The following is a 23,177-nucleotide window of genomic DNA, read 5'->3' on the forward strand; positions in this document are numbered from 1 at the left end:
GTCTCATAAGCATTATGCGTGAGCTAATTCTAATAGATATCAATAGGTACTTACCTCGCCACTGACATAGGGGAAATAGGTAATTTTATTCTTACTAGTTCGTGGAATTTATTTTATTAAATATAAAATGAGTTTATGTTGTAAATTCATTACTTTTATTTTAGCTGATATATTCACTAGGCTGTATGAGGTGGCGACAAATGGAATACACCTACAAACTTTTTTACTTAAACTTGTGCATGTGAGCTAAGGCAGAAACGCGTACTGCCACTCTTCAACTAATACTAATAATAAATACAAATAATGTGAAAATATTATAATTACAGTGGTAATTATAAATTTTTTAACATATATCAATATTTATAAGTAGTTTTTCACAAAAAAACAAGCGTTTAATATTTAATAGCCGCTACAGACTACCGCACCGCACCAAGGTCACGGTGCGCTGCACCCATAAGTGAGAGCGGGAAAGAGACATCTCTTTCTCACTCGAAAGCTACGTTTTTAGAAAAAGAAGAAATAAAATTTGTATGCTATTTAAGACATCGAATTCACCGCTAAGTTTACTTGCATTATAGTGCTTGAAAAAAAGTTACGCAACGCTTAAAAAAGTAAAAGGGCGGGGAAGCTAAACTAGTGTGAACTTTTGTATTATTCAACGAATTTAAGTTAAATTCATTTTCGCGATTAAAATGACTTCATCCAGTGATTCTGAAACCGACTTAACGCCTGATTTAATCAGAACAGAAGCCCAATCTATCGTGGACGGCCTTTTACCGCAAATTTCAAAAGAAAGATATATGAAATCATATACGGATTTTATAAAATGGCGGTTCGAAAAGAAAGTAAAATCTTTCTCGGAAAGTGTGATGATAACTTATTTCAGCGATTTATCGAAGAAATTAAAACCATCAACGCTGTGGAGTATATATTCGATGCTTAAAACCACTTTAAACACCAAACATGATGTAAATTTAAAAAACTACAATAAGCTGACATCGTTTCTAAAAAGGCAGTCGGTTGGCTTTAAAAGCAAAAAATCCAAGATTTTTTCTGCAAATGAGATAGAAACCTTCTTAAATGAAGCTCCTGATGATGTTTATTTGGCAACAAAGGTAATAAAATAATCATATTTTTGTTGTAAATGTAACTAAATTTCTATAGAAATCGTAAATAATAGTTTTATAAGTAGGTCTTAATTATAATTGTACATTACATTATTAAAACATAACGCTCCAGAGTGTTGTGGAGACCTTCATTTTGAACATGTTTGTACCTCAGATGTAATAAAGGCGTTTAAATCAATTAATGTCAAAAAAACTAATGACCTCTGGGGAGTCTCTGTCCATGCTGTCAAATCCTTAGTAGAAATTGTAGCGCCTGACTTGGTAGTTATATTTAACAACAGTGTTGATTGCGGCGAGTTTCCTGATCTAATGAAACATAGTAAAGTAATTCCTTTATTTAAATCTGGTAGCAGCTCTGACCCCACTAACTTTAGACCGATATCTGTGCTACCAACATTTAGCAAGATTTTTGAAAAATTAGTTCTTTCTCAATTAGTACGACATTTTAACGTTAATAATTTGATGCATAATAAGCAGTTTGGTTTTACACGGGGTCGCTCAACAACCGATGCTGGTGTTGAGCTAATTAAGCATATTTTCGATGCCTGGGAGGAGTCACGAGATGCTTTAGGTGTCTTCTGTGATTTATCTAAGGCCTTCGACTGTGTTTGTCATGAAACATTAATCAGGAAACTTCATTATTACGGAGTTAGAGGATCGGCACTGAATTTACTTAAGTCCTACTTAAATGGTAGAATACAAAGGGTCGATGTGAATGGACAGCGATCACCTGGGTCATTGGTCTCTATGGGTGTTCCACAGGGGTCAATATTGGGGCCTTTCCTGTTCCTTATCTACATAAATGACTTGCCATTCCTTATTAAGACCCACCATGATATAGTATTGTTTGCAGACGACACCTCACTTATTTTCAAAGTCAAACGACAGCAACAAGCTTACAATGATGTAAACAATGCTATTTCAAAAGTAGTAAATTGGTTCAATGTTAATAATTTACTGTTAAATGAGAAAAAGACTAAATGTATTAAGTTTGTCACTAGTAGTAACGTAAGGCATGTGCAAACAAGTGTCATTGTGAAGGATGAGGAATTGGAATTAGTTGATAGTACAGTTTTTCTTGGTATAACTTTAGATTCTAAACTCCAGTGGGGTCCCCATATTGCTACTCTTTCGAATAGACTGAGCTCTGCAGCTTTTGCAGTGAGCAAAATCCGTCAGTTAACTGATGTGAAAACAGCTCGATTAGTATATTTTAGTTACTTCCATAGCATTATGGCATATGGTATTTTACTGTGGGGCGGTGCTTCAGAGATAAATACCATTTTTGTTCTGCAGAAGAGGGCTATTCGAGCAATATACAAAATGAACCATAGAGACTCACTTAGAGATAAATTTAAGGAAATTGACATAATGACAGTGCACTGTCAATACATTTATGAGAATATTCTGTACGTACATAAAAATATTGTAAATTTTAGGAAAAATTGTGAAATTCATAATATTAATACTAGAAATAAACATAAGCTCGCAGTGCCCTTCACTCGGCTCCATAAAATTAAAAAATCATTCATGGGTAATTGTGTAAGATTTTATAATAAACTTCCAAACCATATTACTGAATTATCTATTAATAAATTTAAGAATTATGTAAAGCGTAAACTTATTTCTAAAGCTTATTATACCACACAAGACTACATGAATGATATTACAACGTGGGATTAATTGTTATTCGAAATGATGATTTATTTATTAGGTATATTTGATTATTGATGAGGAAATGGATATTCCGATGTAATACTATCTACTTCTTTTGTCACTTATGCTTTTTTTTTGACATTTAGATTTTATTCTAGAAATTCTAGACTAGTATTTTTTTATACAATCTTTTTAATGTTTGACGATCCTTTTGTGAAATTTTTAGTGTTAAATTTGATATGTATAATAATCCAATTTTATTATGGAATAATATTAACATCAATAAATTGCTCTGATAATTAGATTAAGATTAATTACGATTCATAAGAGCTTGTTGCTAGGCCTACATGAATAAAGTAAATTTTGTTTGTTTTGTTTGTTTGTTTGTTTGTTTGTTTTCAGGTGGCGCTAATTTTGGGTATATGCGGTGCTTGCAGAGGCATTGAACTTACAAACATTACAGTAGACAACATAGAAAAGCACGGTGAATTATTATTGGTCAAGCTTCCCAACACTAAAACAAAAATCGACCGAGCATTCGTTGTGAGGGAAGAATTCGTTCGAATTGTGTTAAAATATCAAGCGCTTCGCCCCGATAATTTGCAAACAAATCGTTTTTTTCTTAATTATCAGCGAGGAAGATGTCTAAGACAAAATATCGCGAGAAACAAAATCTCAAATATGCCCAAAACAATTGCAGAATTTTTAAAATTGCCAAACCCGGATCTATATTCAGGGCACTGCTTCCGCAGAACATCGGCAACGCTTTTAGCCGATTCTGGGGCCGACTTGACAATGGTGAAACGGCACGGCGGATGGAAATCGAGCACAGTGGCAGAAAGTTATATAGAGGACTCAGTGCAAAATAAGTCCAAAATATCAAATAAAATTACAAATGCCATAAACCTACGTAGCGCTTCGCCTCGTCCAGGGACTTCTAAAGACTATCCTGAATTCCAAGAGTTACATACCAAAGAAGTATTTGTACCAGTAAAGGAGAATCAACCAGCGTCAAACGCAAGGATACCTTATCAAATATTTACTGATGCACCTCAAAGCAACACTCAAGTCTCGCAAACTGTGCCTGCTGTAGTGCAGAATAAGGAAAAAACATCTAATAAAATAAACGTACATTGCACTACGCCGCGTCCAGGTAGTTCAAAAGACTTTAATAACTACGAATATATAAGTCAAGAAGAGATCTTGAACCCAGTAAAAGACAATCTACGAGCGTCAATGACCAACATAAGAATGCCTTCTCCGACGTTTACTGATATACCTCAAAATGAAAGTCAAATTTCACAAACTATATCTAATGTGAATATTCCAGGCAAAAATGTTACATTTACATTCGCAAATTGTTCTAATTTTTCCATTAATTTCAAGAAATTGTATACTTTGAATAAACATATTGTTACATTTTCCGTCTGTGTTTTTTTTTACTTTCCTCGTATTCGATATGAAAAGTAGAGTGTTTAACTCGGCTGAAAGTCACCCATTTCTGACTCGAATTATTGGCGCTCTCACTTCGTTCGAGCGCCAAACTATCTCGTCAGAAATGGGTGACTTTCAGCCCTTGGTTAACAATCTACTATTACTCACAAAGACAACACAGAAATCCAATTTCAAATTTAAACTTTCGTTCAATTTCCATACATTGACGACATCACTCAAAATTCTTCTTTGATCAGATGCCCGCTGGGTTTTGATCAAAGCCGACGTATAGCTGCTTTGACGCTAATGACAGCTGCTTTTGTCAAGTATAACAATATCTTATTACAATATGATTAAAGTCGAATTTAAGTAATATGTTCCTTCAAAACCCGCTTAAAATTAAAAAAGTTTAAAGACTCATCTTTAATGATTGGGGTAAAATTTCATTATGCTGGTATTAATCTTGCGTCGTTTTAACCATTCAACAGGTTGTGTATCTATAAGTACCACATAAAAAATGTTTTTTTTTTGACGAGCAGAGTAAATACAACGACCGCAAAATGTCATTGCCGTAAAGCCTATAAACAGTCATACGTATTATGAAAACAAAGCTGCACTTGAGAGTGGAAGCAAGCCGCTTTGCATGGCGATAGTAGACACCAAAGTAAGCGATTTTTTCCGAAGCACCCAAAAATTCACCCCTTAGGAGCCGAGATTTAGCGAGGTCTACTAGGAAAAAGAAAAAAATTCGACAAGTTTCCGGGAACAACAAATATTGAAAAAAATTACATCATTTGAAAGACACTCACTTTTTTTAACTTAAAAAAAATAAATACAAAATCTTTTCAAACAATATTAGTGTGAAATTATTAAAAACCATTTTTTTCTCTTTTGCGCTTTATTCTTGCAAATAATGTCCTCGACTTTGAAGAATGTCAGAAAATAAGTACTTTTAGTTAAAGTCAAATATATTTCTTACTAAATGACGAAAACCGCATCAAAATCGGTTCGGCAGTTTTTGAGATACAAGTTTCAGAAGTTGGCTTAGTTTTATTTATATGGGATTTTTCGTCTTATATAGTCCAAAAGGCGTGTAAGTCATAGTAAATTAGAAGGTACTTAATTTATCTACATTAGGGATATGTATATTATATATTTATATATGGAAAACTGCTATAGTCACCATCTTACATAAAAAAGGAGACATATCGAAGCCGAGTAATTTTCGCCCCATAAGCCTCCTTTCCCATACGTACAAACTCTTTGCAAAAATTTTATGCAACCGCCTAACTTGTATCCTCGATGAATGCCAACCTCCCGAGCAGGCTGGTTTCCGGAGTGGATTCTCTACAATCGACCATATACATGCGGTAAAGCAGTTAATGGAGAAAAGTCACGAGTACAACCGGACCCTGTGCATGGCCTTCGTAGATTACGAAAAATAATTCGACAGTATCGAGCATTGGGCGGTGTTTGACTCTCTTCATCGCTGCTCAATCGACAATCGCTACGTGGATCTGCTCTAAAAGCTATACACCTCGGCAACAATGCAAAGTTTGACTTTACAAACTCAGTAACCCAATATCTATCGAAAGGGGATACCATTTCACCCAAGTTTTTTACGGCAGTGCTAGACGACGTCATAAAAACGCTTGCATGGGACAGAACTGGTATCAATATCTATGGTGTCTTCTTGTCGCACCTGCCGCCTTTTTTATTTGCCGAGTCCCTGGAAGATCTTCAAGGCATGGTTGAAAGCCATGCTTCTTTGAATAGATCTTAAGCTGAATACGTCCAAGACTAAAGTTATGACGAACATATCTAGTAAATCGATTCCAACCATTACGGTTGGGAACGAAAGACAGGAGGTGGTCGAGCAATACGTATATCTTGGATATATTCTACCATTTGACAAAACACATCACCAGAAGGAAATCTCCAGGAGAATCCAGCTGGGTTGGGCGGCATTTAATAAACTAGCGGACATCCTCAAACCCGTTAACATTCCACAATGCCTGAAAACTCGCCTCTTTAACCAATGTGTCCTACCTACCATGACCTACGGTGCCGAGACATGAACGCTCACTAAAGAGGCTGTGTATAAAATCCGAGTGGCACAGAGAGTCATGGAGCGCGCCATGCTCGGCATCAAACTTCAAGACCGAGTGAGGAATGTCGAGATCCGACGCCGCACCAAGATGCAAGACGTCGGATACGTCATCACCAAACTTAAATGGAGCTGGGCGGGACATGTTGCCAGGCAGAGTGATGGCAGGTGGGCCAAAATGTTAACGGAATGGTGGCCGCTTTCAGACGAAAGAAGTGCCTGGCGTGTGTTGGCTCGTTGGGTGGACGACATTCCGGAGATTGCGCGTCACTTCTGGATGAGATTGGCTCAGGACCAGGATAAGTGGCGTACTCGAAGAAAGGCCTATGCTCAGCAGTAGGCGATTAAAGGCTGATATGATGATATTATATATTAACAAGAAAAAGATTATTAATCTTCAGCTTCATTCATACTGGCTAAATGAAATAAAAAAGAGAATAAAATGCAGATCTTGACGACCGGTGTGGCCTAGTGGGTAGTGACCCTGCCTATGAAGCCGATGGTCCCGGCTTCGAATCCTGGTAAGGGCATTTATTTGTATGATGATACAGATATTTGTCCCTGAGTCATGGTTGTTTTCTATGTATTTAAGTATTTATATATTATATATATCGTTGTCTGAGTACCCACAACACAAGCTTTCTTGAGCTTACCGTGGGACTTAGTCAATTTGTGTAAGAATGTCCCTATAATATTTATTTTATTTTTATTTATTTATTTATCTTTTTTACAGATAAATATACTTTATATTGAAAAAGTAATTAAAAAAAATATATAAGTTATTATACGTACCTACTAACTTTACAACTTTGATTTGCCCAATATTCGGTAGAGATTAAAGTACTAGCCCACTAACTATCTAAACACAATACCTCATCATTTGTTTAATGAATTTGAAGATAAATGTATACATGTTTATATAATACATAGATAAAGGTGTGTTTTATATTAATAAGAAAAGCACAACATAGTCAGAACTTAAGACAGTACTTAAAAGTAGTCACTAATTATAAATCGTAATGTCAATAAAACTAGGCCAATTTCTGGAAGATAAATCTTATAAACTACTTAACCGATTTTGATGCGGTTTTCAGTTTCTGATAAGAAATATGTTTGACTTTATTACTAAGTACTTATTTGCAGACAGTTTTCAACGTGGACGACACTATTTGAAAAATAAAACGTCAAAGGTTTTATTTTATAATTTTACACTAACACTATATTTATTTAATATAATTTTGTGTATATTTTTTTTACATCGAGCAAAGTTATTTTCTTTCGATTGACATCAAATTTATCTTAGACGGATGATCCGTGAAACTTGTAGATTTTTTTTCCTGTTTTTAACAGACCTCGCTTTTTCTCGGCTCCTAAGGGATGAAATTACGGGTGCTTCGAAAAAAATCGTTTTATTTGGTCTCCACTATCATCGTGCAAAGTGGCTTGCTTCCACCTCAAAATGCAGCGTTGCGGCAAAAAAGCTCCATAATTAGTAAGACTAAAAGTGGGTGATTTCCGAACGTAAAAAAATGGGGGATGACAAAAAAAAATATTTGACTTTTTAGTTGTACAAATGGCCGTTTTTGTACGTTTCTCCCGCTAAAAAAGTTCGCTACGCCGAAAAAGAATAGGTACTGTAAGTATTTTGTGCTGTATGTTTTTGGTAGATTATTAGATAATAGATGTGCAGTAAGGCTAAATTTACCTTAGTTATTGTTTTATAATAAAATATTCGCTCTAAATGTTTGTGGCTTGTATGAATCCTCTGCCATATGAGTTTGGGGCACGTTAAAGTGGTTTATATATGGCCACTGCCCTGCAGGGAGTTTACATGAAATTTAAGGGTAAGATTTGTTAGTATGAATGAACCCTCATAGTACTAAAGTTATATATTATCCTTTGGTTTTTAAATTAAATATTTATTCAACGGTCATTCTTACGAGCCACGACATCCACGCGAGCCAAGCAAGTGCTGGCAGTTTGTGCATTTTGTGACGCAAGTGTAAATGTGATGTGCACATGACTTACCCTTAAAACTACTCTGTATGGCTAATAAGGCAGTGGCCATATAAGGACCACGTAGCACCATTGGTAACGGGCAGTGGACATATAAAAACCACCGGGTTTTTTTATTGAATTAGGGGTAGTAAAAAAAAATCCAGAAATTACTTTTCTTTTAAAGCCTACCAGAATCAGTAATCAAAAGTAAAAAATGCGTCAGGCCTGTTTAAGGGTTAAAAACGTTTATGACTTCTGCACGTCAATGATTTTTGTAATATTATTGAATATTAGAGAACTTTTATCTTAAAATATTGCCTATATGTATAATGCGTTCCGTCTATATGTAAATATAATGCGTGTACGCGTTCTGTTCTCTGGAAATCTTCAAGAATCTTCAAGAATCTTCAAGAATAAATAACGGCTAGACCAGCACTAAGTACTAGCGAGTTTTTGCGGCTTTGGAGACCGAGATGAAGCTTACAGGCCAATACTGCTGCGGCCTAGTTATGTCTATGTATACTTATGTACTTATCGAATGTTATATAATCCATCCAGTATTTTCGTAATAAACTTGAAACTTTCGTTGAAACTAAATAAAAAATAATTATTTCAAATGTACAGTCACCTGCAATAATATGTTACTTACACAACGAAGGCCGCAAAAGGCCGGAAAATATCTGTCACGATCTTATTTGTAGACCCATAAGAGCATGTCACATATTTTTGCTGCCTTCAAAGAATAACATAATATTATTGCAGGTACATGCATATAATAGGTAATTAGGTAGGCAATTCTTAATTAAGGATGACTCACGTAGACCGGGCCGTGTCCGACCCGGAGCTTCCGGCGCTTCGTTTTCTATGGAAAGCATCACGTCAAACATCTGTCATGTCATAGAAATGTAAGCTCCGGAAGCTCCGGCCCGGACCCTGCCCGGTTTAACGTGACGTGAGTCGTCCTTTAACCCGCCTTCCTCTACTTGTCTGCATACAATTTTTTTTAGCTTTAATAATATTTTGAAACAATAATTTCCTCATAGGTGATGTGAAAGCTGTCTTGTCTTTTCGCGCGGTCGTCTCGCTCGCACTAATACAATAAGTAGGTACAGAGTACGGACAAGTCAGAGCGAAATGAATGCGCGAATAACAGCTAAGCTAACTGATACCTAATTATAATGATAGAAAGGATCGTGTCATGTCATATGCGTCACTCCCGCAGTTACGTACTCGTTAGTTAGAATGCGACGGTCACCATGACAGACGATAAAACGCGACCATTTTAGCCCCGCAGTTTAATTGAATTTACGGAACAAGTATTTACTCCTATTACTCACCCTTCAGTCTTTCATTCATCTTAATATGCTCTCTCTCGTTATTCAAAGACGCAAATAAATGCAGTTGCAAAGGATTTTATTTGTGAAAGAACTTTTAATTATTTGACGTAAAGCAACGAGGTACTTACAGTTAGACCAAGAAAAGTCTACAGCGATTTTGATAGCCCACGCAGTGCAAGTGTTAGTTATACGTCACAATTTCACAGAAGTTTGACGTTTAAAATAACACTTGCACAGCTTGCACTGCGTGGGTTATCAAAGTCGATACAGACTTTTCTTGGTCTAACTCTAATAGTCCTCGTGCTCGACATGATAGGTAATGCCCAATAGGTGACACCCAGCTGTTACCTACCTCTGTTGACAATGATTAGACAGTGGGTTTTAGGAGGCAAAATGTAATGATATTAGGTAGGGGAGTTCCTGTATCAATAAGCTATTGAATTAATCTTTTATCTATCTATCTTTGTAAAAATATAATTTCCTTGACACTATAAAAATTAAATTAAGTACTTAATAACAAATACTTAGCACAAATCTCTTCTTCTTTCTTTTAAAAGGATATTTTATACCTGGTACTTATAACTTGGCGGTCATTTAAATATGATTTATGTAAACTTTATAAATTATCGTCTCCAAAATAATACTTACAAATATATCCGCACTTGAAACGATCCCTAGACCACTAGACTAGACATTTAACAACCGGTGTGGCTTAGTGGGTAGTGACCCTGCCTGCGAAGCCGGTGGTCCCGAGTTCCAATCCCCGGTAAGGGAATAGAGAATTGCTCGCTTAAAGGTATAAGATTATTACTAGTATGGGAAAAGAATCGATAATTTAAGTCCTAAGTAACTTTTTCTGTCATTATTTTTTTCCCGCTAAAATCCGATGTCTGATCCTTATTTTACAAAGTATTACATGTATGTGGACTTTGGTAATACTTATGTACAAGAATTAAATCGAATGTAAAGTTGACGAAAGTAAAGTGAGCCGATTTTCTTCAAACTTGTTCGAGAGATTGGTTCACTTTATATTTCATCAACCTTACCTAATACGTACTCGTAGAATATTAGTCGGCACATATACCGTCGTGCGAGTCTGTTGGCTGTGAACAGTAAAAAATAAAAATCATTTCCACCCCGATATTAGGTTCTATATTAATTTCGATTGCGCAAAATAGTAAAATGAAAGCTACCCTTCCTTGCCTTCCAGGAAACCTTATTTTCCCCAGGAGTTCATGTTTGTAAGTTAAACGTTTAATAAAAATACGACGATGGAAAGGTAGTGGAAATTCAATTTTGTAGAACCTGAGTTCTTTGCAAAACGTTTTGCGCTCATCGTGTACGAGTGTCCAGTATAAGCAACTCCAAGCTTAGTATTACGTACATGTTTTTGGAGGTCTAACTTTTTCTGGTTGTTTGTTCCTAATGCACTGATTGATTGGTAAGTTTTGTAAATAATTGGTTGTCCGAGCAACCGACGCGACGCACGCCCCGGGCCGGGGACTGATTACGTTACGGTACCGGTTAGGGTGGTTCACGCTTGTATGGGAAAAATTCAAACTCTAGCTGGAAGAAGCGGCACCCTCTCATTTTGTTACACTTGTTATGTTGACTAAACATGCCAAGATTTGTAATCTTATCTCAACTAAAAGGGGGTGCTCAAACACTTTGAAATTTTTCAAAGTTGTATGAAGTCCAAAAAAATCAAGTTATTATTTTTTTGAGTTTTAAGTAAGTAGTAGTTTTCACATTATATGAAAGTGTGATTTAAAAGTTATTTGGTGAAAAACCATTTTATTTCTATTTGTTATGATTTTTTTAGGTGAAATTCTAAAAATCTTACTTTTGAAAAATTATAAAAAATAGAAATAAAAATGTTTTTCTACTTAAAAACTTATAAATCACATGTGCAAATAATGTGAAAACAGATACTTAAATAAATTTCTGAATAACAAATACTTGTTTTTTTGGTTTTCATACAACATACAAAATTTTCAAAGTGGTTGAGCACCCCCTTGTAGTTGAGATAAAATTACGAAACTTGGTGTATTTTATCAGCATTATAAGTGTTACAAAATAAGGGGGTGCCCCGTTGGAAAATAAAAAAAATAGTTTTTTGAACCACCCTAGTACCGGTATTTTAATATATCGCTACCGATTCGTTTTAAAGGCTGAAGGTATTATTACCGGTACCGACAAACTTCAATCATGTCAGGGGGCGTCCATTAATTAAATATGCCTGACGTCTGACGCACTCACTTTCCCATGCAATTTTAAGGTACATTTTAACGATAGATGTGCGGCGTTTTTGCTTTAGTGACTAAATTTGGGCAGAGTCGTGGTGGGAATAAATATAACAAATCGGATAATGATTATATGAAGACTTAAAAATAATGGAATGTATGTCACTACTAAACATTACCCACTGATCGTTTGTCTCCAATGGAAACAACATTGAAAAATGTTTACAAATTATTTTTTTGTACTTTGATATCAAATTAACTAAGTAGTTTACCTATTCATTTACAATATATAAAAGTATCACTTACGAACATATGGATGTTTGGTTTTTGTGAGAGTTTATACAGACTGTGGCGCCGCTGTGGCCGGCAATAGGAGCAATAAATTAAAACATAGACCCTTTAACTACTCAGTATATAATCGAGTCCAAAAGGTTTCAATTAAATTCTAGTTATTTTCTAACATAATGAATCGCCCCAGCAATGTACCATCGCGCACACTGTTAACTGTACATGGGTGGTCCTTATGCCTCTTGTAATAGATGAGGTCCACCGGCGCCGGCGCACAGCTAGGAGTGTTGCTGCTTGTACTGCTGACATATATATCGTGTCGAGTTAGTGTCGCGTCGGAATACCTACTTGTACATATTTACACAAACGATCGTTTTCTATTATATTGAAAAACTATCAAATACATCAATATTGATTTTTATTTTAAACATATAATATAAATAGTCACATCTTTCAACATTATTACTTGAGTCACTTAACTTCAAACTAGGGGAAATCCATCTGTCAGTTTATGCGATTGTGGTATTAAGAAAAGGTAACAGGGTAGATATTTGCTGAGAGGGTCGAATGAATTTACCCGAGTTTGATGTTGAGCGACACAGTTAAAACAGATTTCTTATCAAATAGGCCACATTTGGTGCACCCACATTCGTAGCTCTGAGTTGACAAGAAAGCTCGGTTTACATTTGCTCTTGTTTCGTTATACCATGTAAGTCGTACGGTCTTAAAATGTCCTAATCCACTTGAGAGATTACCTGCCGATGAATGACATTGTTTTATATTGTTAAACCAAACCGCTAATAAAAAAATGTTTTTATACTTTTTATTTGTAATCGTACAGCGTGTCACGTGGGTACCTACGTCGGGCTACGCCCGACACTTTTAGTATAACAATTATAATATTTTTATTATTTAGCCTTTTATTTCCAATAAATTACATCATAATAAGATTACATTCCATGCATAAATATATTAATTACATTAAAATAATACCATAATGCATCATTAACTAACGTATCATTAATTAGATGGAAGTTTAGTATTAGTACAATATTTATAGCATTCATTATTTCTAGTTATATGTATCATTAGAAACTAATTTACTTACCTATAAAATATTTATGATAATTTTAACTTTTAGTATTTATTTATTACTTATAATAATTTTCTTATATCTACTGGGCTGTCCATTTTTGGACATAGGCCTCCTCCCTCCTGTTCCACTCGTTCCTGTCGGCGGCTACTCGAGTCCAGGTGATAGTGTAGTAAATGAAGCAAGTTGTTGTATGGAGACCCATGCATTAATTTCTCAGTCGATGAAATTTAGCTTGGTTATTGTATAGTATGAGCCGAGACTAACATTATAAATATCCAAAAAAAAACACTCCTAAGTTAGGTAAAAACACAAATCTGATTATATATTGAAACGAGTAATTCCTCAGTCCAAAATTATTTTACAAAATAAGTTATTTGTATCAGTATGTGATACTAGAAAAAAATCTAAAAGTTTTGTCAAACATGAGAATATTTTTTTATAATACTTCCTTTTTTGACGCTCATTTTCATCGGAAAATTTCTCTGTCATTTTTTTCTTCTTATATGATCTTAGAATATAATTTGGCGCAGTGGGTAAAAAAATCCAAAAAAAATGCGTATCGAAATGTATGTATTATAGAACTATTCAAAACTGAGAGTGGAAAATTTTTAGATTTTCATTTTGTAGGTATAAAACGGCAATAAAATGGCATTCCAGTGAAAAAATTAGACTGAGCAATTTTCCGGTCCAAGACACGCCAAAAAATTTTATTTTATTAATACTGGTATTTCTGCTGGGATATTTTTTTGATATTTCATATATTGTTGGAATACGTTACATGAAGATGTCTGGTGAAGAAAGTTTGAACGGAGCATTTTTCCGTAAAAAGATATTAACGATTTAAGACTTTAGGTATTTACTTTAATTCTATTATTATTATTCTTTGGAAATTTATACAATACTTTTTATTTATTGATACTTTATCATACTGTAAAGTTTTTTCTGGCTGAGGAATTACTGCGGGGTCCACTACCTTTATTTACTACACTATGATGCCCGCCTCGGCGACGATGTCGTCTCGCCAGCGTCGTCGCGGGCGGTGCGCGTGCCGCGTGGCGCCGCGCGGGTACCAGTGCAGAATTTTCTCGCTCCATCGTCTGTCATTAGTGCGCGCCGTGTGCCCAGCCTATGCACTGCCTGCAGATTCTGCAGGCCATTTCCACTGCATCTATTATCTTTGTGCGACGACTAACTTAAGATTTAGCATACTTCTTTCGGCTGATCTTTGAAACACTTTGAGTTTGTGCACAAGTTCTTTAGTTAATTAGTATGAGAACTTTTAGTATGAAAAATTATAAAAAAAACATGTTTTTAGGGTACCGCCCATACAATTTTTTTTCCTTTTGCGACTTGACGTAGGGGGGTGGGGGGGCGGTGGTTGGGCACTTAAAAATATGGTTAACATTAGTAAAGATGGAAGCGATTATATTAATGGCATCCAGTTTGCGTAAAGTTGACTTACTATTATGCAAACTACGTCACCGGATGTCACTATAAAATTGATACAATTTAAAGGCATGAATACAACATTAAGAAGGTTGCATATGCTATGCCTCGTATGTCAAGACCTTTCTTTATTCATAATGTTGTTACATGGCAAACGGCCTCCTAGCCTAGTCAGTAGTGACCATGCCTACGAAGCAGGATGTCCCGGGTCCCGGGTTCGAATCCTGGTAAGGGCATCTATTTGCGTGTTCATTACAGATATTTGTTCCTGAGTTATGGATGTGTTCTATGTGTATAAGTATTTATATATATATATATATATATATATATTTTTCCAGTCATATATCAGAGTCACAGATCAATATTTTTCCAGTTTTCTGCATTTTGCCTATATATACACCTAATACTTAGTCTACCTTGATGCCAAATATCAAGTTTCTAAGTGATCTAGGTAGAAGTGGGTTAGGTTTTTGGCCTATAATTCTTAATTAATCTAATAATTATCATTATATGTTTTTTTTCCATCGAAATATCAATAATTTCCAGTTTTCAGATTTTTCCCTCTATATACCTACACCTAATGCCAAATTTCAAGTATCTGGTGACTAGGTCATCTGGAAGTGGGTTAGGTTTTTGATCTATATGTCAGTCAGTCACAAAAACGCCGGGTTTTAAACGTTAATTTATTAATAACTGTTTGAGATACGTTTATGAAATTAAAGTCTAAATTTCGTGTGTGTAGGTTATGTAGGTTTCACGTTGTGAAGGGGTCAAAAGTAGCTCGGAATAGTTCGTGTAATATTACACACGGTTGCTGCGTCGCCAATTCCTTTTTCTTTGAACTTGGCTGGACACGCTACCGCTACCGCGTGTCTAGATAGGGAAATTAGAATCCCAATAGTTCGAATGTTACAAAACCTGGAGGTTCAAAATTTTAGCAGTACTCAAGGCAATGCCGGGAGTTTAAGATATTCTCGAAGGTAAGAAGAAAATACCATCCTTGGCGCTCATTGCAACCAGCGATGAAAAGGCTAGCTATGATAAAGACCTTTAAAACTGTTTAATTTTGTTTACCTACGACAAACATGTCCGATGACACTCTGCAAAGATTTGTGCAATTTCATTCCGCTAAGTAAGACGAGATAGAGTGCATCTATAAAGATACGTGCGTACGACCATACCTACACACGACTATGCCTGAAATTCATCAACTACAAGAAGGACCCGAATCACGACATAATTACTCATGTGTTTATTTTAAAGAATAAGATAGCTAGCGAACTACAGAGCGAGGCATAAAATTACCGGGAATTGCAAGATCCTACTTACACTGAGAGAAAAATGTTGTTGGGCGTAACAATAAAACTTAAACGCTATAGAGCCGTCTATGGGGCTTTGTTAGAAGTACATCTTTTTTGTTGTCAAACTCTTATTGTTTTAAGAACAACGTTTTATAAATAACATTTTCACTTTGTAATTATTACAATGCTTTATATGTTGTCGTTACAACAATATTAATTTTGTGCTAATGACAACGTTTAACCTAGCACGTTCTGGTTTATGTTGCTACCTAGACAAAGTTGCTTTGTACCAATGACAAAACAACTTTGTAATTGCATTTGTTTACATTTTGTTCTTGTAATAATTGTTGTTAACCTAACCAAATCAATGTTGTTACAATAGCTATGTGCTTTGTTATGGTATCAATTCTTTCTGGTTATTATTCTGCTAACGTTGTTAACCTAACCAAATCAACGTTGTTATAAAGCCATGTGCTTTGTTATGGTATCAATTCTTTCTGGTTACTATTCTGCTAACGTTGTTAACCTAACCAAATCAACGTTGTTAATCTAACCAAATCAACGTTGTTATAATAGCTATCTGCTTTGTTTTGGTATCAATTCTTTCTGGTTACTATTCTGCTAACGTTGTTAATCTAACCAAATCTTACGTAGTCGCAATAGCAACATGCTTTGTTTTGGCATCAATTCTTTATAGTCGGAATGGCTAAATCACTTTGTTGTGCTAACCATTTGGTTTTTCTGTTTCAATATAGGGTAAATCGCCAGTTACTGGCCACTGTCCAATACCTGGCCACCTCATACTAAAAATGAACTCTGTTTACCTACAAACAGAATTCATTATAGTATAGAATTCATTTTAGTATAGCGTGGCCAGTTATTGAAGGGTGACTAGTAACTGGCGATTTACCCTACCTATTACCATTTATTGTTATTCATACGCCATTGGATCAATCTTTTACTAATAACGACCTTCAACTTCGATTTTCGACATTTTAATTTATATCTCGCACTTAGAAAATTATGCAAAAATTAAATGGCTGTAAATTGCATATTTTTCGTGAGATACCAAATAAAATGTCGAAAAACGTGGGTCAAGGCCGTTGACATTCTGAAAGGTGGAACCAATGTTGTATGAATAACATTATGTTAATGTTATGTTGAAACAGAAAAAAAGAAAACAGTGCCAACCATGACCAAACAAAGCGAGCAAGTGCGAACCATTAAGACGACAAAAATGATGCAGAAATAAAACATATTTCAGTTGCGATACTTAGGATCATTGCACCAAGCAACAGCGTTTAACGTTAGCAAAACAGTGACCTGAAAATATTTAGGGAATAGGTACCTAAGTGTCAGTGAAAGAATAAAACAAAAAAGTAATAAATTTTCGTTTATTTTATAATGAATATCGAGTGTTTAAATTTATTACAAACTGTGTTATGTTGTATTAAATTAATATTAATGAAATAAATGAATATTCTTAATTATTTTATTGTGCAACTACAAAATTGTGTAATTACACAAACGGGTCTACCGCGATATAATTTCATTTTACCTTTAATTCTGACGTTTCAGCTGAGTTGCACCAGCTGTGGTCACGGAAAGACTGACGTCCCAACAAATGTCAACAGAGATATTAATAAAACACCACTAAACTACCCGAAATTAGTTTATAAAAATGTTCGGGGTAGTCAAAGAAATTGCAGCTACCCGTTAAAGTTTAATGTTTATTGTCCACGGCACGACACGCAACACTCACAGTACCGTGCCGTGGCGTGCTAGTTTTAACGTTGCTCGTCAATCGATGAACTCAAAAATAAAACTGCCATTTTAACTTTGGACCGCTAGTTTGACGAATCCAGCAACGTAAAAACCATTTTATTTTATTTTATTTTCTTTATTGGGGAAAAAAACAGACATAGGCAGATATATAATACAAAAGAGGACATAGATTTGTACATTAGTAGGTGCAACCTACATCCGAGACAATTCCCACTATGATTTGTAAACCTAGGATATTTAAGTGGCATTGTCATCGGATTGAGGTATAACAGGATAATAGATACTAAACTAACATTGATAGACAGACGATAATAATAATCATTACAGTGCTGACAAGATTACACACATAACATTCTAGCAGCGAGATGAGGAACTACATATTTACACTTATATTATGATAAATATAGGACTAAGCATATACTGGGCCAACAGTAATTAGATGCATTCAAAGGGTCCTTAAATACAAAATAAGGTACATAGTGGCCCCCTTTTTTAATAGTGCATATGGACACGTTAAATGGCTCTTAAATACAATTTAAAGGCTAACTTTTACAAGGCTTATCCAAAAGAGGCAAAAGAGAATTATACAATCAAAACTGTACCAACAACGCTCTGTGGAACTTGAGGATTGGCATAAAGGCAAGAAACTAATTGGGCCAAACTATCATCTAAAGATATGGTCTAATTATCTGTGTTCATTGAACTAGGTACAACATTTTCTTTTAAGGGAAAATCATTATTGTTAATTTTTTCCCTGTATTGCCGAATGGCATTTGAGGTAATGTCTTCTAAATGAACTAAAAATCTGAAACGTCCGAAAACAGTTTGTACTTGCACAAGAAAATGATTTCACACTTGTATGATAAAAAGCCATATGACTTTTCAGCTTACTAAAAGTAGAAAAAGATTGATTGCAATTTGCACAAGGTATCATTTTTACTTTATCTTTATTTACTTTGTAGGCACTTCTAATTATTTAAGTAGCTCTCTCAAAGGAACTCCTTCGGTGTCATATTTCGAACTCATTTGGAACATTGTTTTTTGAATGATAAAATAATGAAAGGCTGATTTGGTTGGTTTGGAATACCTTTGGTAATGCAAAGCATTTCCCTTTGGTTACAGTACGTCTCTATCCCCGAAGCTGTTGCAACACGAGCCAGGAAACCATTTCTTGCTTCTTCTCTGGATAATTTCCACACCTTTTTCTTCGGTACACATATGGTAGGCATTTGGCGTATGAGATTGACAATACCCAATAACGTTGCCACATTTGCTTGCTCTTCGCCCACTGAAAAATAAATGAATATAAGTTTTTTGTCAAACATTTCATTTTTGATACAAGCTTTTATTCCTTGTCAACTTGAACCATGTGGCATTTGCACCATGTACTTGTACACAAACCTTAAATATACCTACTAATCCCTGACCGTTTTACGAAACGTGCTACATGCGTGTATAAAGTCGTCATGAGGCATCCTTCTGACCTTATAAAAATGCAGAAATTATTTGAAGAAATAAAAAACATAAAGTACATTTTTAGGATCTTACCAGAGGCCCTTCTTCTCCCCTTTCAGCGAGTAGTTTCAGAATCTTCAACTTTATAAGAGGAAATCGTTCTTCGTATGTTTGATTTGCTGCTGGGTACATATATTGAAAGTCAATCGACAACTGAAACAAACATATGAAATTATGAATTAAGTAAGTTGATTACCTACCTATAGGTTAGAATGGCTAGATGTTAAGAAATCATACATACTCTTCCTAATTCTACAAACAACATCACTTTTAATGGTAAAACATTGTTACGTTATTTTACCAAGGTACGAAAACTATAATTTAGATGCATTCGATTACTTATACAGGACGTTTTTATTGCCAAACTGGTATCTAGTTATAAATAAAATCTTGCTAGCTACTTGTGTTACAATACAAAGTGCAATGCAACGAAAAACAATGGCGTGATACTCCATAGCGTAGCGTGGTTAGCTGGATAGTGTAGTATTTAGGTAATGAACTAATATTAAAAATAATATGTGCAACCTAATGAAGAATTCAGTCTGGAATGCATACAACTTTGGATTAGGCTTTTACTAGGAAGTCCTGCGCAAAGCGTCTTGTAAAACCGAATTGAAATATAATAACTACCTAAGTAATAAAAATACAATGAGAAGTTACTTACCAAGCATGCTAGGGATTAGGTGTCCAAGCCCAGCATCTAGCAGAAACACATCCATCTCAACGCACATTTCGCACTTACACAGCACATTAACATAACAATATTTAATTTACACTACCCGTGGCCCGTGCATCACTGGCGGCGGCTATTTGCAAATGGACGAGTATATTTGGTTAAATTCACAACACACTTCCATTCTCCGCCGCCCCTCCATTTCGTGTATTTTGTTATTTCATTTAAGCCATTTTCTACATTGTCAATCTAACAATAAAAACATTTAATGCAGATACAAATGCGCTTTGTTAAGTAGTTGACTTTGTTACCGTACTAACGTTAAACGTGATAAAATCACAAAATACAGTTGTCAAGTTAACGAATCTAAAAAATATTTATTCTGTGGCAAAATACGACTTGTTGATATTGCAATAAATATTTGACAACAAAAAAGTTGTGATAGTAAATATACTCGCTTTTTTACAATTACAATACTTATTGTGCCCGTGACTAAAGAAAACATGACAAAGCGTATTTTGTGACTTTGTTAGCCATTATTTTTCTCAGTGTAGACTCTACACCTCTGGAATATCTTGAAATCAAGTCCAGTTGAGTGTTAAGATCAAAGAAGGAACGCTCAGTGGAGAAACTTGAGAATCAGGCAAGTCAGCAATAACGACTTGCACATGAATAAGTTCTAGGTCAGACTGAGACACAAGTTATAGACAATGAGTCTAATGCAGCATGCAGCTTTGTAACAAAGATGAACAAAGGTAAAACTGGTAAAAGTAAGAACAATTCCGAAGAGAATCAGAAGCTGCAAGTTTTTACACCTAGTCTTTTACTATTTTGTATACCTACCAAATTAAAAACAATAAGCATACTTGCTTTATTATAAATTATAGTGTATTTTTTATTTTGATTTGATTCTTTTAAATCTTTTCTATACAATATTAGGTATATTTGTGTACTTTCGTACGTCGTAATTGTGTACATTCGTCCTACATGATAATATTAGGTCTACCTACTTGGTTGGTTCAAGTCAATATTTTGTTTGATATCTTTTAAACAAAAAACTATTATAAGTTACAAAAAAATTCTTGAAAACCACCCAAGTAGACCTAATATTATTATGTAGGACGAAAGTACACAATATGGATGCATATGTAAATGTGCACGCAAACATACATAGTTAGTTTCGGATCCAAATTAGAGATAGCGGTTTGAAATGAGTTTCAATAAAATGCTTCAAGAGGGCTCTCTTTACCTAATATACTTACTATAATATACTCTTTGCGTACATTGTCATGTATGAAGTAATAGAGTAAACAATTCCTGATAAGTTAGTACCTTTTGCAATTGCATGGTTTATGTCCTGTGGGTGGAGGTTTAATATTTGAGTTTTTATTTAAGTTTCCGCGCAAAGCTCGGTCTCCCTGATATTTATTTCTATAAACTGGCAATAATAGAAACTGTCGCTATCTCTGTCGTCTAGTTGCCACCTTTACTTTAAACAAAAACTTTTTTGTAAAACATTTGTAAGCTTGGCATTAAAGTTTATTTTTGTTTGTTTCATGTTTTTACAAAATTATGAGAAGCTCCCGACACTATTCCATCATGTAAAAAGATCGAAATTTTGGCAACTTTTCGACGGCAAATCTGTAAAACTATCTTACACCAAGTCAAAGGACGCAACGTAACGAACGTTATTGTGAGTACTTTGATGGTGGCTTATGAATTAATAAAAGGTAGCCATGCCGCAACAACGAGAAAGTATCCACACACCTTTATTTGGCATTTATACTTGTATGGGAGTTCAGTCAGCAACAAAAGCGTATCTAACCGGACAGGGTGTTGAAAATGATCTGCACGAGGTCATGACAGGTTGTAAGATCACTTTGACCACATCTTAGCTACGTCTATTGCTTCATGTAAACCTTCGAGCAACACGGAAGGGAGGCGGCATTCGCACTATTTCCCCTCTGCCGAGGTACAAGATTAGCGCGTCAATCTAATCTAGCGCGGGTAATAAAACTAGATTTTTCACTAGACCGAGTCCAGACGCGCGCGTGAACTCTGCTGCACGAAAAAGCCTGTTTGCTCGGTTTTTTGTTATAAAAAGAGGTCGGGGACATCAAATTTACAAAAAGAGAGTGTTACATTTCACATGTAATATTGTTTTTTACATATCATACATTTAATTACATTCAAACACAATTATTATATTTTAGTCTCATGTAATTGTTGGATTTATCGATTTTGCTCGCTCAGTACAAATTGCGGATCGGTCGAGCGACAAATCCGACTTCTCATCTCTCAGAATACAATAACATGTACTTCAACGAAAATGTGTTAGTATGCGTGTTGTGACACTTGTCACTCGTCCGTACACAAAAAGAGATCGAGGTTTGCAAGATTTGTCTTTGACGTGTGTCATTTTCTATGTATTTGTGTCGTCATTACTGTTTTCACTTCTGTCGGCACTCCCGGAGTGCGGAATTTTATTGGCACGTATTTAACCGATCAATTAATTAATCGAATTTGGGTAGTTTAAAAACATTGAAATGGGTACTAAAATTAATAGATTGGCAACAAAAACGGAGCCTTAAAATATATCAATATGAGTTCAGGTACCAAATATTTATTTGGCAACTGAATTATTATATTGGAGACAATTTTATGAAGCACATTTTAAAAATAAAACGGCTATCTATTAATTCAAAAATGAAGTTCTTTTATAATATTTAATATGGTCACTACACGGTCAACCTAACACGCTCCTCCTCACTTCGCTTTTCGTCGAACCAATCTTTTGACTCTGGCAGAACACAATGGTAACTATTGAAATTAGTAATTAAAAATTGAAAGACCTATAATTTTATGGTATAATGGCCATTAGGTGTTTCATGATTAGAAATTTCGACTATAAGTATACTGACCACTGCGCATTGCTAAATTAATTTGAGGAAATTTGTCAATTTGAAGTACCTATGTCCTAGATATGCATATGTTTAAATTATTCAAAAATGGGGTATTTAGAGCTTATGTACATAGGTATCTTAACATTAGGTAATTTTAGGTATTCTGTATATGTAATATGATTACTTAGGTTTGAACCACTGGATGACAACCGAATTTTATGATAGCTTTACAATATTAGTTGCCAACTTATTATTTTAGTCGCCAACC

At 35.0% G+C, this 23,177-nt stretch overlaps 2 long non-coding RNA genes across 2 annotated transcripts in view; one reads left to right on the plus strand and one right to left on the minus strand.

The window, feature by feature from the left end:
• Nucleotides 1-23,177, minus strand: part of LOC134805573 (uncharacterized) — a 419,355-nt gene that overhangs the window by 172,986 nt on the left and 223,192 nt on the right. The gene's annotated exons all lie outside the window — the stretch shown is intronic.
• On the plus strand, nucleotides 5,886-6,491 carry LOC134805566 (uncharacterized). The gene is made up of 2 exons (XR_010146322.1): nucleotides 5,886-6,340; nucleotides 6,378-6,491. It is a non-coding gene; the product is annotated as an uncharacterized LOC134805566 (long non-coding RNA).

This window comes from Cydia splendana, unplaced genomic scaffold (assembly GCF_910591565.1).
Source record: "Cydia splendana unplaced genomic scaffold, ilCydSple1.2 scaffold_42_ctg1, whole genome shotgun sequence".
NCBI lineage: Eukaryota > Metazoa > Arthropoda > Insecta > Lepidoptera > Tortricidae > Cydia > Cydia splendana.